Source organism: Conger conger, chromosome 12, assembly GCF_963514075.1.
Source record: "Conger conger chromosome 12, fConCon1.1, whole genome shotgun sequence".
Taxonomy (NCBI): domain Eukaryota; kingdom Metazoa; phylum Chordata; class Actinopteri; order Anguilliformes; family Congridae; genus Conger; species Conger conger.
In genome coordinates this window covers 34,289,061-34,306,553 of record NC_083771.1, presented here as the reverse complement: position 1 = coordinate 34,306,553, position 17,493 = coordinate 34,289,061, and the positions used below count along the sequence as shown (strand labels likewise).

Below are 17,493 nucleotides of genomic sequence, written 5' to 3'. Positions count from 1 at the left end.
AGCCGTAGCTAGGCTAGCAGGGTTCGCAGGCGTCCAAGCCAACCTGACAGCCAACGGAACTTTCCAGAGGAAAGCGCGCGACCGTGCTGGGGCCAGAGGCAGCGGAGGAGAATCGGTACCTTGTCATTTATGACCCGCGTTCCTGGATCCCAGTCTGGGGCAGAGGAGAGGTCCCACAACACAAGCGCTTATCTGAGGAAGGACAACAGGAGAGACGCGATCATTAGCATTTCAAGAAACATCAATGTGGATTCTGCTTCTCCATCAATACCTCACCGTTTGCACAGGAGTTCTCTTACTCCACGGAGCAGATTACACATCATCATCAGCGACACGCCTGACCTTTCACTGCTTGCATATGCAAATCAGGGCTGCAGTGATCCCCCAGCATGGCGGGAGACGCTACACTGTACACACACGGCGTAGAAACGCTAAACCAAGAGGTCCCAAACCACTGACAATCACACAACTAAAAGAGTCAATGAAACTCAAATTACACATTACTATGGATGCCAGTCAATTAGAATAAATTGTTTTCCCAAATTGAGCTGCACCATATCACAAGACCCTTTGAGTGGAATATTTTGAGACACTTTTTTTATTGATCGTTGCCTATATTGTTATACGATGAATAACATGAGTTTTAAAATAAAAAGGAATCAACACAATCTTACAAAAGTCTTCAGTTTGTCTCAACCTCATCTTTATTACGTCTGGCTTCAATTTTGTCACAAAAACATCCAAATTGGCAAAAAAGTTAGACTTGTCTTCCAATGGCTGAATTCTCTTAACGGCAGTGAGAGGGAGTTGAGTCAGAGCAAACCCATTCATAACATTTCTATTCATGGGAAGAGAGCCACAAAGCAATTCAGGGCATAGACAATGACAACATTATAACTGCCAACCAGGCACAGAAAAATATTCTGCCCACTTCCAAAAGCCAGAGTAGCTGTTAACCATTGACAGATCACCACAAGCCTGAGACAACAATGTTTTCAGGGGTTCTGATCCACCGTTCTGCGGTTTGATTAGTGTTCAAAGGAAGAGTTCCTTTTGCTTCGATAGGCTTCTGTAACCGGCCCAGGAACACTCCTCACATGCACTCTCCCTGCCGGACCCCAGGCTTGTGTGTGCCGGGTCGGGCTATAGGGCTCCACAGCGATCTGCTGAACCTGCATGGAGGAATGGGCCAATGCAGCCTGATGGGGAAGGAGCATCTCTGCATTTTATACCCAAAACTGACATCAGGGCTCAGGTGCTGTGGGTCCCCTGCCCAGGAGCTCCCCCGCACACTGAAACGTGCGTCTGCAAAAAGCTTCAAGAAGAACAGCTTAAAAACACAAGGAATCGGATGACGAAGCGACAGAAGAATTTCCATGTATTGAGCAAGGTCAGACACAGAATTGGCACACTTCAGCAAGCCACGGGGTTTCCCCTGTGAGTAAGAAAATGAATAAAACGCGTGAAATGATGCTGAATGCAACCAGTCAAAACCATTCAACAATTTCTTCCTCAATCTCTAAAGGCTGAACCGTGGATCAACACCCCTTGCAATCCCACTCAGAGAGAGAGAGAGAAACCTCTCCCAGACCTGGCGGAAGCCACTACCAGACAACCAGACAGTGAGGTGAGAAACACCCGAGCAAGAAAACAATTCAGTTCTGCATTACCAGAGAAGCAGCTAGACGGTCAGAGACACGCGCACGGTGAAAGAACAGGCCATGAACAGGCCAGTCCCGCTCACACAGCGCCCATCTTTTATCCCAATCAAACAAGGAGGCAAAACCATCTCTCAGCACCTAAGACTAAAAGGTCAGGCATTAACTCAATTACTGGCTTACCACTCCCTGGGGCTCAGGTTAGCAATGCTGGTAAAAGGATGGTGAATTCAAAGACCTCTAGAAAATTAAGCTCCGCAAACGACACATCTCACCACATCTTGAATTTCGCTTGCAAATTATCCACCGTGAACGCCTTCCTTTTTCGTGGCCTGCTTTAATGACTGGCATCACCACACATTTTTCAAAGCGTGGGGATCATTTCAAGCCTCGAAAAATGGGAATACGGAGTGGGAGTTGACCATCACGCCAGCCTTTAAATGCCGTTTTTTTCCATGAATCTTTTACATACATGTCCGTGTCTTGTTCTTTAACAGTCGTCCTTTGTGGTCTCTGCCTGTTTGGTCTGGCCTTTTCTTGCCTCCCTAAGCTGGGGTCGGTCCTGTTTGCGTCCGCCGTCTAACTGCCCAACTCAGAAAATGGTTGCACACTATTCGGCACAATCTCTCTGTGGTGTGCAGAAGCAGAACTTGAGAACGTGAGAAAAAGAAGTGCTTCACCAGCTTTGAGCTGTGCCAGAGCAGTGGCAGTAATCTCAACCCCCGTCACAGCGCAGGGAACGTAAACAAGGGAACAGACCACAACCAGCTTTAAGGGACAAAATACCAGTCATTTCAATATTATACGCAGCTGGGAGTAAGGACTCGTATGGGCTACTTTACATTTACCAAGAGATTATTGAGCCAACATTTTTTTTTGTGTTTGTTTTCCAGTACATTATGAGAGAGACCACACAGACCAAATGAAAAAGCACCCCATGGTTTTGAAATAGTTGTTTTTTGTTGTGAAATTCTTGATTTTCAGTTACTCGAACAGCAAGCAAAAAACTAGAGAATCTGCTGGCAGCAGGAAGCCAATGAGGGGAACTGAGCAACAGTGCAGCCTGAGACAGAGAAGGAAGAGAAGAGAGAAAGGGGGGCGAGAGAGCAGAGAGAGAGCAGAGAGAGAGCAGAGAGAGAGAGCAGAGAGAGAGAGCAAGGGCAGTAACCCTAGAGTCAGAGCCAGACTGCATCTAGAGCAGGAGACAGAGCCAGACTCAGAGTCAGAGTGAGAGTGAGACTGACTCCTGCTCTGGATGCAGATTGAGAGTGAGACTGCAATCTAGAGCAGGAGTGAGAGTGAGACTCAGAGTGAGACTTCATCTAGGGCAGGAGTGAGAGTGAGAGTGAGACTGCATCTAGGGCAGGAGTCAGAGCCAGAGTCAGAGTGAGACTGCATCTAGAGCAGGAGTCAGAGCCAGAGTGAGACTGCATCTAGATTAGGAGTCAGTGAGACCGCATCTAGAGCAGGAGTCAGTGAGACCGCATCTAGAGCAGGAGTCAGAGTGAGTGAGCCCTGCAGCTGCATCATGGAGGCAGAGGGGTCGAGTGCAGGTTTCATCATCAGCCAATCAGAGAGCGTGCTGTTGGCCAGCATCATTGTCACGGTTAGTTTTGCCCCAGTTCTTCTGCGGACTTTCTATTCCTCTTTCATGTATTAAAGACTCACTGTCGCCAAGCACACACGCAGCCAGGGACACCGTAATGGGATTACTGCACTCACACTCGCGCTCCCTCTCTCTCCCCTCTCTCTCCCCTCCCTCACCCGCTCTCTCGCTCCCTCTCTCACATCTCTGTGCGAGCCGAGCCAAGCAGCACCGTCAGAACAGGCCGTCAGAGCTGCATACAGTCCCAGCAGTGGAGGAGAGGCTGCCCATTCCACACACAGCTGCATACAGCCCCAGCGACTGGAGGAGAGGCTGCCCATTCCACACACAGCTGCATACAGTCCCAGCGACTGGAGGAGAGGCTGCCCATTCCACACACAGCTGCATACAGTCCCAGCGACTGGAGGAGAGGCTGCCCATTCCACACACAGCTGCATACAGTCCCAGCAACTGGAGGAGAGGCTGCCCATTCCACACACAGCTGCATACAGTCCCAGCGACTGGAGGAGAGGCTGCCCATTCCACACACAGCTGCATACAGTCCCAGCAGTGGAGGAGAGGCTGCCCATTCCACACACAGCTGCATACAGTCCCAGCGACTGGAGGAGAGGCTGCCCATTCCACACACAGCTGCATACAGTCCCAGCAGTGGAGGAGAGGCTGCCCATTCCACACACAGCTGCATACAGTCCCAGCGACTGGAGGAGAGGCTGCCCATTCCACACACAGCTGCATACAGTCCCAGCGACTGGAGGAGAGGCTGCCCATTCCACACACAGCTGCATACAGTCCCAGCGACTGGAGGAGAGGCTGCCCATTCCACACACAGCTGCATACAGTCCCAGCGACTGGAGGAGAGGCTGCCCATTCCACACACAGCTGCATACAGTCCCAGGGACTGGAGGAGAGGCTGCCCATTCCACACACAACTGCATACAGCCCCAGCGACTGGAGGAGAGGCTGCCCATTCCACACACAGCTGCATACAGTCCCAGCAGTGGAGGAGAGGCTGCCCATCGGCCACAGGACAGGGCCATTTGCATGGCTGTTTGCATATCATCACACACTCCCTTACATGCTGCACATATTTATATGGACAGGCCACAGAGCCCCCATGCTAAACCAGGACCCCACTGTCCTAGCTGCATGATGCCAGAATAAACATCAATTCCCTTTGAATCTCCATTTCACACGTGATCAGATTTCAGCTTCAAAATTTTAAGTCTACCAGCAAACACAGGACTATCATAATCTGCACATGTAGGGACAAATGTGGATAAATATTTATGAACAATTGCTCATCTACATGCCAATGGTTTCCAGCACAAGTTCCCATGTAATGCAGTGTCCAACCAGCATCCTGGAATTACGTCAAAACCTTGGGTCATATCAGAAACCATTTAGAAAAATAAAAAAATTCCTTTGTGAATTTTGTGCACTAAATGGGAAGTTGTTTTTGTCATGTGCAGATTAAAAAGGCAAAGTTTGCTGATGAGAATACTGTGGATGCATTCAGAGGCAAAGGAGGTGTCACTGACTGAGACCGAAATGACACAAAGCCGGATGTCATTTCCAAACCCTAATGGCTTTTGCAACAGACAATTAATCAGTAACAGACCAATTTCAGGTCTGTACAAAGCTTACAGAACTGCAATGGGGCCGATGGACTAACAAAGCAATGCTGAATGCGATTTCATAACCTCCATTAATAAAACAGGGCATTGTTAGTTAGAATAACTTGCTCTTCAGGGTTCTTTACACTTCGCAAATGAATAAGTCCCAAACCTCTGAGTCAGCCCAGATAAGTGGTGATGCCGCTAATGGCACCAAAACACAATGCAGCCATGACAACGGAGGACAGGCAATGAAGGAGGACGGGAAGCTGCACTGAGGGTGAACTCCTCACCCTAAAGCACAACCTCGCCAAACACCCGGTGTCCCTTGGCCGGGGTCACAGGAACACACAGACCAACCCCAAAGCGCCGGGTCACCTCCGTCAAGCCTGCAGCATTCCTTCAACACCAGACAAACCGACCCGCCCCTGAGTCAGTCTCTCCCCTCAAATAACACACTTCTCCACTTTGGCACAAAAAGCCAACCGCTGGTCAGGTCCTCCTCCCATTTCAGAATCAGAGGCCTTCACACAACCTCACACTACAGCCCATCTGCTTTATACAGATACATAACTTTACACCACAGCCAGTCTACAGGGCGGCCTGTAGCGTAGTGGTGAGGGTAAATGACTGGGACACACAAGGTCGGTGGTTCTAATCCCGGTGTAGCCACAATAAGATCCGCACAGCCATTGGGCCCTTGAGCAAGGCCCTTAACCCTGCATTGCTCCAGGGGAGGATTGTCTCCTGCTTAGTCTAATCAACTGTACGTCGCTCTGGATAAGACGTGACGCGACGTAACGTAACCAAATGCCAATAACGTAATGTAATGTCTGCTTTACCCGGATGCACACCACTACAGCCAAACAGCTTCATACAGCCATAAAAGTGTGGCAAAGCCAAGCAGTGCCTTTAACCACCCAGCAGCCAATAAATAATATCCACACAGCAGTGGAGAAATGGGCTCATTGCCATAATTAAATTAATTCTGCCTCTACACACACACACAAAAAATAAAAAGATCATCCATACCGGGGGTCTAAATGTTATCAACTGTCTGTTTTTAAATCACACTGCTAAGGCTGCCGACATTTATTTTATCAAAATTAAACTATAAACTAGTGACTTCTGCATAGTGATTGCATTGTGACCACACGCCTGCAAGATCTAAACTTGAACAGAGTGCTGCGGTTGTGCCTTTGAGCAAGGCCCACCATCAGGTCCTGGTCTGTGAGACACTGTGCACATGCCCATGGTGCAGACACTGCAGGGGACGCAGCACTAACTGAAAGTAAAGCAGGAATTAAGCCCTTTCTGATCTTCAGAATGGCCATCCGTCATCTCCTCACATATTACAACACTAATATTCCCCAACTGAACATCAATTCCCCCATTTTAAATTCAGCAGACTAAGTCTAAATACCCTGGCACAGAAATTATACTGGACGAATGCACCATTCACAGGGAATGCATAATTTGGAGAACTACAGACAGATTCTGCCTCAAGTACGGCAGTTAGCCTAACGGCAAGATCTGCTATACCCAAGTACTGTGACAGCTATCCCTTTAAATAATTCAGGCATTGCCATTTCTGTGATAGAAAATCTTTGGTAATAACAGCAGTAACATTTTACTGCAAGATGGAAGTTAATCCGAAAGAAGAAGGGCAAAACAATCGCAGCACGCGGCCCTCAAATAACCCCAAAACAAAGGACTGCACTATCCCCCATAACAATCATGTCATAAGGACTCCACTGGGAGCCAAGCCAAGGCTTCTCTTAAACAACCAATTTCATCAAGAATGCCAAATGTCCACCCAAACAGTGCACCCATACACGTTTCTAAAAACATCTCCATAACCATCACTACTGGCATCTATCATTTATTATGCAACATATGCCAGTTTTAATCAACCAATAAAGGAATTTAAAGATCAATGGTATTTGTAGTGATATGAAAGGATGCATCTGCTGAAAGATTAAGGGAAGGAAGGAGCATACCGAGGCTTCGACAGTCTACAGTTTCACACGAACCACAAGCACAGACATCAGTGACAAGAGGCAAAGGGCAACCGTTCTCTCCTGACTGTACATTAAGTCATCAGGATGCGCTAACCTGCTGAACGCAGAGACTAAAGTGCAGTTTATGGGCTTATTGCAGCAGCAGTAACTGCAGAGCAATGATTAAACCTCTCAACAGTACCAATGCAACACAAAGTGCTGTAATCATTGTTAGAAAAATAGAACACACTTTACTTTAATGTTAGAAGCCACGGGCCCACAGCCAAGGAAAGTTGTACGGTATTAAGCCGGATTAATACCGAGCACGTAGTTTTAATTTTAACCTCAAATCCGAGCCCCGTTGGCCCGTCGTTTGCATTGGCTTCTCCTAGCGGCGCCCGGCGAAGCCTTTAATTACGGCACCGAGCGACACATTTAGCCGGAGCCTGGCACAGCGGCGGCATTAGCGCAGCCCGCGGCTCCTGACGGACGGGCCGTTAAGCGGGGGGGGGGAAACGGAACAATCGGGCCGCTGTCCGCGGGAGCGGAGCGGTTAGCGCTCCGCCGGAACGCGGCGCGGGACGAGGAGGCTCCCCTCCGCGCCGGAGCAGCGGAGGCTGCTGGGAGGAAGCCACGCCGGCGCTCGCAGCCCGCCTGCGTCTTGCCCAAAACGAAACTCGCAGGAAGAAATAAAAAGCGCTTTCAAAACGTTAGCGGCACAACCCCCCTGCTGCCGCTGAACACAAGGGCCTGTCGTACGGCATTTAACACATTCTCAGTGAGGAGAAAAGGCACCTCAGAGCTGGACCGGCATGGGGAGAACGGGGCCAGCGCTGCCCTGCTCTGGAAGTGAACTGAGATGAACCCGTCAGTGGAGCTTAAACAGCTGGTAGAAATCAGGAGGAAAACAATCAGTGTTGCGCAGGGGGAGCATGCCAAAACCCTGCCAGTCCAAATATACAAGCCATGAAAACTGATCGCTACTATGATAATGGTGCGCGCGCTGTAAGGAAATACAGTGCACATTCTCATGCCATACAGTGAATTAAGACGTGCGTGCTTCAGCAAATGCGACTTAGCCCTCATAGTTCTACCTGTGCCTAGAGGTTCATCTCCACAGCCTGATCGCTGGGTGTTATACTTGACTAATCAGACTCTGTGTCACACCACCGCCACTGACGCGAGCTTCCCAAATAGTGGGGTTAAATTTGTCATCATGAGGAACCCATTCCAGGCTGTGGATCAGGTCCCTGCAGGAAGACCCAGAGCTTCAGCTCAACACTGCGATGGAGAATTCTGGTTGCGCACACGCACACAGTACTGTGAAGTACCGTGACCAAATTCATTCAGCGAGGGCAGACGTTAGATTGTATACAGTGTTTTGGGTTGTTTAAAAAGCCAAATTCAGGCACATGGAGTGATTTCTGAGAGGATTTTCCCCGTCATGCACGCTGCTCAGAGCAGCCACTCCATGTCAAAAGCAGCAGTCTGGGAGTAAATCTTCAGTGCCATCTGCGCCGCCACATAAACATGCTTCACTTCACCTAGGGATTCAGAGCCGGCTCATTTCCAACAGCACAAAAGAGTTTCACTTCTGTCCTGCTCTGAGGAGCAAAACCATATTTAACACAAATAAAAAAACAGCTCCCACAGTGAAGCATATTCAGTCAAATGACTCCCACAGCAACACTAAAATAACCTTAAAGCCCTGAGTGAGGACCAAGTCATGCACGGGCGTCTGGCACCTGAAAATACATCATAAACAGGTACGAGGCCAAGTCTAAATAAAGACCACGTCAAACCGTGCTCAACGTTTCCTGTTCAAGGAAACAAACAGGGTTTGAGATAGTCCTCCCTCTGCCACAAGACGACGAAAGACGGAAATTATCAGCTTTTTCATCTGCTACACAATTTTCTCACAGGCAACAGATACCATATGAAGAGATGATCTCACCTGCCATAACACTATCCCCTTCTGCCTCAAAGCAAGAACCCAAATACATGGACCAGGAGTGGTGCCACACAGGTGAAAGACAGGAGTTAAATTACAAGCACAGAAGGAACAAGGAAAGGTTTTTCAGAAAAGTGTTTCATCACCAGGAAACATATCTCAAAGATAAATTGATAATGCACCACATAGCAGCAGCTGCTTGAACGCCACAGAAAATGCCAACCTTCATGCCCCAAGAACCCAAAACCAAACGGCTGAACGGAGCCAAACCCAGCTGGGCTGGGCAGACTGTGACAAACGCCTGCAGAAATCGTGTGGTTTGGGGAAATGTTGGTTCTGTCAAACCCTACTGGGCAAGCATCACAACCGCCAGGCGTTGCATCTGTGGCAAGGTCATTTGCAATGAGCCAGCAGTGTGTGCAGAGAGCAGAGCGCTACACCGTGCAAATTCTGCGCTTGATGAAGTTTCTTGCCCTCAACAGCAGCCTGGGGGCAGACGGCTGTGTTTTGCTTGATGTCACTACCGAAGCAAACTACCCTCTAAACTGAGGGCTGCTGCTCCAACTGCATGTTCGGATTACAGCTCTGTTGCACATGCTCCGACAAACCGAGAGTGTTTGTATTTTAATATTGCAGCATGAAAGCGACGGCAAAGAGCCGCTCCATTTAGCTGCACTCAAACAGCCAGCAGCATTAACTTCTGTGCAGGATCAAATGATTATACCGAGTTGCTTCTGGGTTTTTGTTTGGGAAGAAAGCCTGCTTATTCAGACCTCACAAAAGAGGAAACTGGAGAAGTGGGGGAGAGAGCCACAATGGAGGGTGTGATTCTTATGTGCCTGAAGAAAAGCCGCGAGTGGGGGAGAGGACAGCGGCCTTTGTGCCCCGGCATGGGAAGGCCACCACTCTTGCCCTGTGAACACGTAGCCGGGGCAAGGCCGCGAGAGAACAAACCTGAAAAACAGCACGGGGGCCGGGCGCGAGACCCGAGAGAAGGACCATCGAACTCAGTGACCGCACTGATCTCCAAGCTCAGCGGTGGTGCTGCGGAGCAGGCTGGAGAGGCAGCCCCCCGGGCACGCAGACACTCCAAACAGGTTTGGGGAGCGCTGGCCCTCAGGGGGGAGACTCGGGGCTCAGGAAGCCATGGCGGGCTGACTGGAGGCGGCGCGCTCTGCAGTCAAACCGGGGTTCTGGGTCATAATAACGCGGCGTTCTCTCACGCTCGGCCGACCGCGTCACGCACACTCCCGCGGCCAAATTAACCGCATCGTTAGCGGCGCATCTCGTTCCGTTCTCCGCGTCTCGCAGACGGGGGAAAAGGAAGTTTTTAAATACGCGCCCTCCTTTCGCCTCCAAACCACCGGGAAATAAATGCATCTGTCAGGAGGCTGGGTGTAAATCTGTCAACAGCACAAGAGATGAAAATAAAATCAGTCTCTGAAGGACAAAGAGCGGGGTCCCATTTGTCCTGGCATGACAGACGAATGCGTTCAGTGCTGACAGAATTCAATGAGTGCAACTTTGCTGATCCAGTGCTTAATGCCATTGCTCATTATTTACACTAATCAAATACATTTCCAGAAGTTTCCCCTATTAGTGGGCTAGTTAGTTACTGAATTGTGCATAAATCACGTCTCCCTCGGTCTGACTGGCTTTGTGATTTAAGGGTCTTAATGAACAGCTGAACAAAATGCAGAATGAGGAAAGGCCATTCCAAGCAACATTCAGTTGAATAGCAAGTACTCCAATCATCTGGTCACCTGCAGGCAACTGTGCCAGTATCGGTCATTATCCTAATCAGCCTGAATGAGTCTCATGCCAGTTTTCAGGAGGATCCAACAACTATAACTCAAAAATAAAAATAAAAACCCAAAAGCCTGTCTTAGGGGAACCTTTTCACAAGCAAAAAAACTTTCGTTATCAGTTTGAGAAGGGGGTTTGGCTTTTACACATTTATAAAAACATTCCACAGCACTTACAGCACTTTAGCCCATGGGGCAACACATCAGCAGCTTCAGTCTAAATATTTCCTCTGCCGTAGAGCACAGCTTTGTTACAAAAGGGGGGTGGAAAAACCTCACGAATCACAGCTGCCTTGTTCAGTGCAGCTTAAGTTAGCTTGGTAGTCCATGCAGGAGACATGCTTTCTTGTGCATCGCTCTAGGGCCTGGCATCCCCACAGAGCCGCACACTTACTGCAGGGAGCGGAGGCACCGGGCAAGGATCGGAAAGTAAACGGACAATCGTTACGCATTAGGAAGTCAAAGGGAAATAACACGGGTGCTCTCAAGGGGATGTTTTGCAGGATATATGGCCTGAGAAGTAATCAGACCCGTCGACAAATATTTGTAAAAATCCATTCCATTAAAATTAACATTCACTCTTCCCCCGTGTCTAAACCTTGCCAATATTCTTTTGAGCATATCTGGCCTGGTGATCCATGTCAGATGTCCAAAAATATCAATATTGCTTATTGTTATGCACTAAAGAAAGAACGCTCATTTAATATAATGTGAACTTGCTTCAATGAATGCCGACACGTCTCCTTCTCCTTTGTGGTTGTGGATTTCTGCGGTAGGTCTCCAGCATTGTCAGAATCGTTCTGCCAGTATGAAGCCCACCTCGCCTTCAGGGGATGTCATTGAAAAAGAGTCCCACGGGGCGTTCATAGACGCCAGTCAGACAGGAACAACAACAACAGGAAAGCAGGCTATAAAATCTCTGCTGTGATCTTTATTTGTAATGGTACTATGCTTATCTCCATCATGTTGATTCCATTTACCTTAGCACTGAAGATAAAATACTTTAGAGATGTACTCTGGCTAGAAACAGTGCATTTCTATCCTGGATCACTCCAGGCAACCACTGGCAAAAGCAGCTGAAGAGTTGAAATAGAAAGATTACTTTATGGCATGCACCACCATCAAAAGGTCTGAAAGCACCTCATGGTCCCTCATGAACCAACGCACGCATACATACACTGACCGAAGCAGCAAGCCTGCACGTCCTGTTATAGGATGGAGCACACCCACGTCTACGGCTAAAAGGCTGGCCATAGAAATTAAAGGAAATTGAGAGCTGTTCCACTTTATTAGATCTTAGTTATAAACAGCAGGAATCATTCAGTGCTACTGCAGCCATTTACAGCAATTATTGAATAGCTTTTCATATTTCACAAATCGAGCTACATTTTACAAAACAAAAATCAATGACTGTCAGATGAAAAAATCAAAACTGTGAGGAAGGAAAAAGCATGCGTTTCAATGCAAAATATTCTGATCAAAATAAAATAATAATAATAAATATAAATATAAATATATAGCGAAATCAAGGACACGCTGAGCTTCTTTCAAGCAAAGCAGAAACTGCCATCAGTGTAGAGGAGCGGCTTGTAAATTTAGTCATGCCTGCACTAAATTACGTAATTATATATACACCTACATTTCTCAGTGTGCTGAGTTTGGCCAATCACAGGCTTTCGCGTGCAAACACAGAGACTTAGGCAGCCCAGCTCAGGGCACATAAACGTCACCCAACAGCCAAAGCAAAGGAGTGCCAAGGTCTTATCTGCGCAAGCACCACCGAAGCCTCAGTGTGGACCTGAATAATCCACTCAGGGCCTCCAATTCATCACAGCTCAGAAAGCAGTGCCCAGACCGGCAACCCGCCTGCAATTACACCAGTCCTGCTCTCTATTTTTAACTGTGTCACCTTTAGAAAAACAGTAGGAATGAGTTTGTGAATAACCCGAGATGCGTGCTGAATGTGTTGTGTCGATATACTGCCCTGATATTAAACACTCTCTTAACAGACTTGAGAAAGCCTTTTCTAATATGAAATACACAACATGCATTGCGGATCGTGGAGGCAGCTAGTCGGTACATGGCCTAGCAGGGTAATGGCGGCCTGTAGCGCAGTGGTTACGGTAAATGACTGGGACAGGCAAGGTCAGTGGTTCGAATCCCAGTGAAGCCACAATGAAATCCGCACAGCCATTGGGCCCTTGAGCAATGCCCTCAACACTGTATTGCTCCAGGCGAGGATTGTCTCCTCCTTAGTCTAATCAACTGTAAGTCGCTCTGGATAAGAGTATCTGCCAAATGCCAATAATGTAATGTAATGGGTAAGCTAGCATCTCAAACTAAATTACGGGCAGCAATTGTAGTCTTAGCTTGTAGCAGCAAAGCAGCTGCTGCTTTTCACTGTGTCTAAAGACTGCACCACCATGCAGCTGAGATGCACAGCCACTGCGCCTAAAGACTGCACCACCACACGGCTGGGGAATGCAGCCTGCCAGAGCCCCTTCCATCTGCACACTCAAACTACAAATGCAGCAGCGTAATGCTAAATCATCCATCTGCACACTGAAACTACAAACACAGCAGCGTAATGCTAAATATCAATTAATGACAGTTTGATTTTCACCAACAAATGCTAATGTCTGCCAACTACATTTAAAAAATGTATTCCAGTAAAACCAAACTCAAACACCGGTTCAAGGTTTTGGAGAGTATCTACCCTGGTATGTGTTAATAAAATTGGCACTGAGGCTGAACTATTTCACCAGGTCAAAGAGTCCTGCAGCACCCTGTACAGTCATCTGTTAAAATCATGTCAATGCAGGATATCTAAAGACCTAATAAATGCTTAATCTGCTAAAGTACTTCAGGAATAAATCATCATAATTACAATTAAGGAATAAGCATCACAGCATTGGAAAATTGCACGCACCTCCACAATCCTTAAATTGTCATAGTGCTGCTAAAATGCAGGCATAATCATTCCTTACAAGGTCCCAGAGGCAACCACTTTACCACATTTTTCAGGGATGATTCATGGATGTTAGGATGAAAAAATGGCAAAGTGCATGGTGGTAGAGGGAAAAGCATCCAGGGAGACATTCAAACAAACACTACTGGAGATCACCTCAATTTCAGCCTCCAGGACATTCATTTCAAAATTTTGTATGTGACTTGCTACAGCTAAATGGTCTTGGAATTGACGATGGTCACATCTACTGTCTGCCATATGGGTGCCATTTTCTGAACTGATCTTCAGTCCATTGTTTCAATTTTCAGTTAATTTCAAAGTACACAACTTCCCTGTGCATAAACTACAGGATTTTGACTATTTTCGAGGGAGTTCACGTAGTCCAACAAAAAAGAAAATGCAAGGTGTGTGCCATTAATTACATTTTTGCGTGTGCCGTTTTTGTTGACTGGTAAGAGTCTACTTTTTTTGCTGTGATATTTTCCACCATAGTTCCTTCACCGAGACAAAATGTAGGCCAAGTTCGACGTCAGCGTCATAAAAAATGAAACAGTCAGGCAAGCGAGCAAATCCTGCAGCTACAGTAAAATCATCTAAATGACGTTTGAGGTCTAACGTAACACAGAGAGGAGAGCAATTCCATACAATCCCTAGTAGCTCCTGAACAAGAGAGATTGACAGGTTTTCCCCAAAGGAGCAGTCTGCGAGGGATTTTGTGCCTGAACAACATTGCGGACATAAAATGTTGCAAAAGAAGGCGGTGGTGCAGTCGCTTGGGGAAAAACAGACACTGGAAAAGCCTTGGCAGCATCATTCAATTGCCGATTTTTATTTTATTTATTTATTTATTTATTTTACTTCCAACGCTGCGCTGTAAAATACCGACCACCGAGCATTTCTATATCTTAAAAGCACGTTCACTTGTCGTGGTGCCATGTTTAAACGCATTCGTTTCTCCATTTTACGTCAGTTTGCTTCTTCATTCAGAAAATATGTTTGGTGGAGAACAAGTGCCAGAGCCTACCCACAGCGTAGGCTGTCCTACAAAGCACCTCTAATCCCTGTGAATAAAGCTTATCCTATTATCTAGGTTTATCACCTGCCCGAGTGATCAGTGGTGAACACTAATCCCAATCAAAGGTAACTAATTATTTTAATTAAATATACTGCAGTTACATGGAGGGATTTGCGAGCAAGTAAAATAGGAAGACTTTAGGAGACGACTCGCGGTGTTGCATTCAATCAGATGTTTTCCGCCTGACAACAGAAATAAAGATTCGACCCGAGCTCTGTTTATGACGAACGTAACAATACGATTATGCGTACCATTTCCAGTCATAGCACCAACCCTAGCAATGTAGCAAACTGATGTTTTGTTTTCTGCATCTGTTGCAGATTCAGTGGACTGGTTTCGTCCTTTGTATGCACCGCGTCGGTCAGGAGATTTAAGGCAAGTGCATTCCACCGTTACAGGATCAAAGCACATATGTTAGAGATACTGCCTAATCTCATTAGCTCGTACGGCCAAAACCAAGATAGCTACGTTAACCCCCACCGAAACTGCGACGGCCGCGTATCGTTTTCACACTGCCAGTCTTTTCACCTGGCAAAAAAAGTGTTCTTCGCAGGAAGTGATGAACAATAGAAATTGTGTTCGATGCTAAAGTAAAGAGCTAGCTGGTCCATTTCCGCATTTTCTGTTGATAATATGGACTTTGACCAATACCCAAGCCAAATAGCAAATTTGCATTAACTTCGGTGATGTCTCAAAACAAGCCACCGACTTGTTGGTACGATAACTAATGTATATAACCAACCAATTGTCATTAGCTCCTAGTAGTAAGTGGTAAGTCCTTCAGCAACATAGCTAGCTAGCCACCTCTACTAGGCTATGCGTTAACTGCCTAGCTATGTTAACTTGCTAGCCAACAATATGTACCGAGCCCTCATCGAGGAAATAAATTAGCTGCATTCAACATTAAGAGCTTGCCCGCTACTTAACAAAATAAGGCAACGATGGCCAAATAGTTTCATATTTTTAAACCTCTCGGCACGAGCTAGTTTAGTAATGTAGCAAACTAGCTGGTTGTAAATGGGTACCCAAGCCAAGTTATTGAGCTGGCCAATTGCTTGGCCGAAGAAAGCATTCGTTTAGTGTTCATGTTAGCTATAAGGGAACCATATCAGCGTTGCTTTTGGAAATTAGATCTCTAGCTAAGTTTGCTAGCTAACTTCGCAAACAAAAGGTCAATTGTTCTTCGCCGTAGCTAAATCTTCAGTGGTTTCAAATTCCAGCATTTGAGGCTAGCTAGATGGTTGGTTCAACTTGGCTTGCTCAGCATCACCTAACATTAACGACGGCTACCCATAACTGTTCGATTTTACCTACCTGGGGTTGGCACATGTAGAGCTAGTTAATTGTAGCTTTCCAACTAGCTAGCTAATGAAAATCCGTCTGCCAACTTCGTACACACATCTAAGTTAGCTGGCTGCTGGTCTAGATTTGATTAGTTAACTGGAAAATGTTAAACAGACGCGTTCTTACCTTATATGTTAGATATCCAAGCACTTTCTCATTGACAGTACGGTCCTGTGAGATATTTAAAATCCACCGAATTGTGTTCTTCAGAGTAAGACTGCATAAGAACTAAATGTATGCATTTAACCTGAATTCGTATTTAACCTAAGTCGCTTAACTCTGAATATATTGTTAACAAGTGCTAGCTAGCCTCACAAGCTAGCTAGCCCGCTAGTTAGCGCATTCTTTTCGCCGAGCATAATCCTCTGGAAGTTGGTAGCTATAGTGATCGGTCCGAGTTGCACTGACGAGTTGCACTTCCCGGAGCAGTAAAAATAAATTTGATTAAAATATCTTCTCCTGCTAGCTACATTGCAGTCCACTCAAGAGCTAGCATTCGTTTCTTCCTGGTGAATGTAAAAATAATTTCTTTAAAAAAAATTAAAAAAACTTAAAATCCAAAATGTCCACACAACACGCGAAGAAATAGCAAAGGCGAAAAACCTCAACCACCGCGTGAAAAAAAACCCTTTTCTTGACAGGGACCGCCGCACCCAATTGTACTGAAGGTCGAAAAATGAACGTTATCCTTCACTTGGTTAGAAACTGTAGCAAACGTCAGCTAACATTGTACATTTAAACGCTACAAATCCACTGACATTTGCAGTGTGAGCGTGTAACGCAAGAAGCACCCTGACATCCACAGCGGTCTAAGGACTGACGGCGGCCAAATCAGACAGCCGAAACAACACCAACCCTACCACATAAAAAAACGAGTGAATAGGTAAATCTGATTGGGGCTGTTTGGCTTCAATCTCACTGCAAAATCAGGTAGCGTGTTCAAAGGCATACCAGAAGGGCCAATGAAAATCGGTTGTATAATTTGGTTCAAGTAAATGGCAACGCTGGCTAAGCGGAAGAGGTGGGTGTATGGTAATTTCACATAGCAAGTTCGGTTGTCTCAAAATTGCTCAAATAGGTAAAAGTTTGTTTTCAATTTAGGTAGTTAGTTATATAGCAGACGGAGGGAAACAAGTGTTTGTATTATCTAACGTTAGTTATGCTTGAAAACATTAATGATACGCACTGTAATGGTCTAAACAAGTTCGTAGCATACAACCAGCACAAAGCCATTCAAGTGAACAGGTTCACACCTTATACAATTCCATGTCTGTTTTCAAACTTTAGAGACGTTATTGTGACAAACTTCATTGCAAGAGCTAACGCTATTGCGTTTCAGCAGTTTTTTTCCTGCCACTACGGATTCATGCATTTTCTGCTGGACACACTAATTTCTTTTCAATTACGCTGCTCTGGCGCCTATCTCGTTGTCTATTATTCAATCATCGATCACTCGTATCCTTTTATAGAGAC

The 17,493-nt window shown here is 46.4% G+C and overlaps 1 protein-coding gene across 2 annotated transcripts in view; it reads right to left on the bottom strand.

Moving 5' to 3' along the window:
- Positions 1-16,846, bottom strand: part of erbin (erbb2 interacting protein) — a 92,142-nt gene extending 75,296 nt beyond the window's left edge. For both annotated transcript variants that reach the window (XM_061262482.1, XM_061262483.1), the window contains exons 1-2: positions 16,147-16,846; positions 120-192 (exon numbers count right to left, since the gene is read on the bottom strand). The gene's annotated coding sequence lies outside the window, so the exon portion shown is untranslated. The remainder of the gene's footprint in view (positions 1-119; positions 193-16,146) is intronic.
- Between the last annotated feature and the right edge of the window lie 647 nt (positions 16,847-17,493).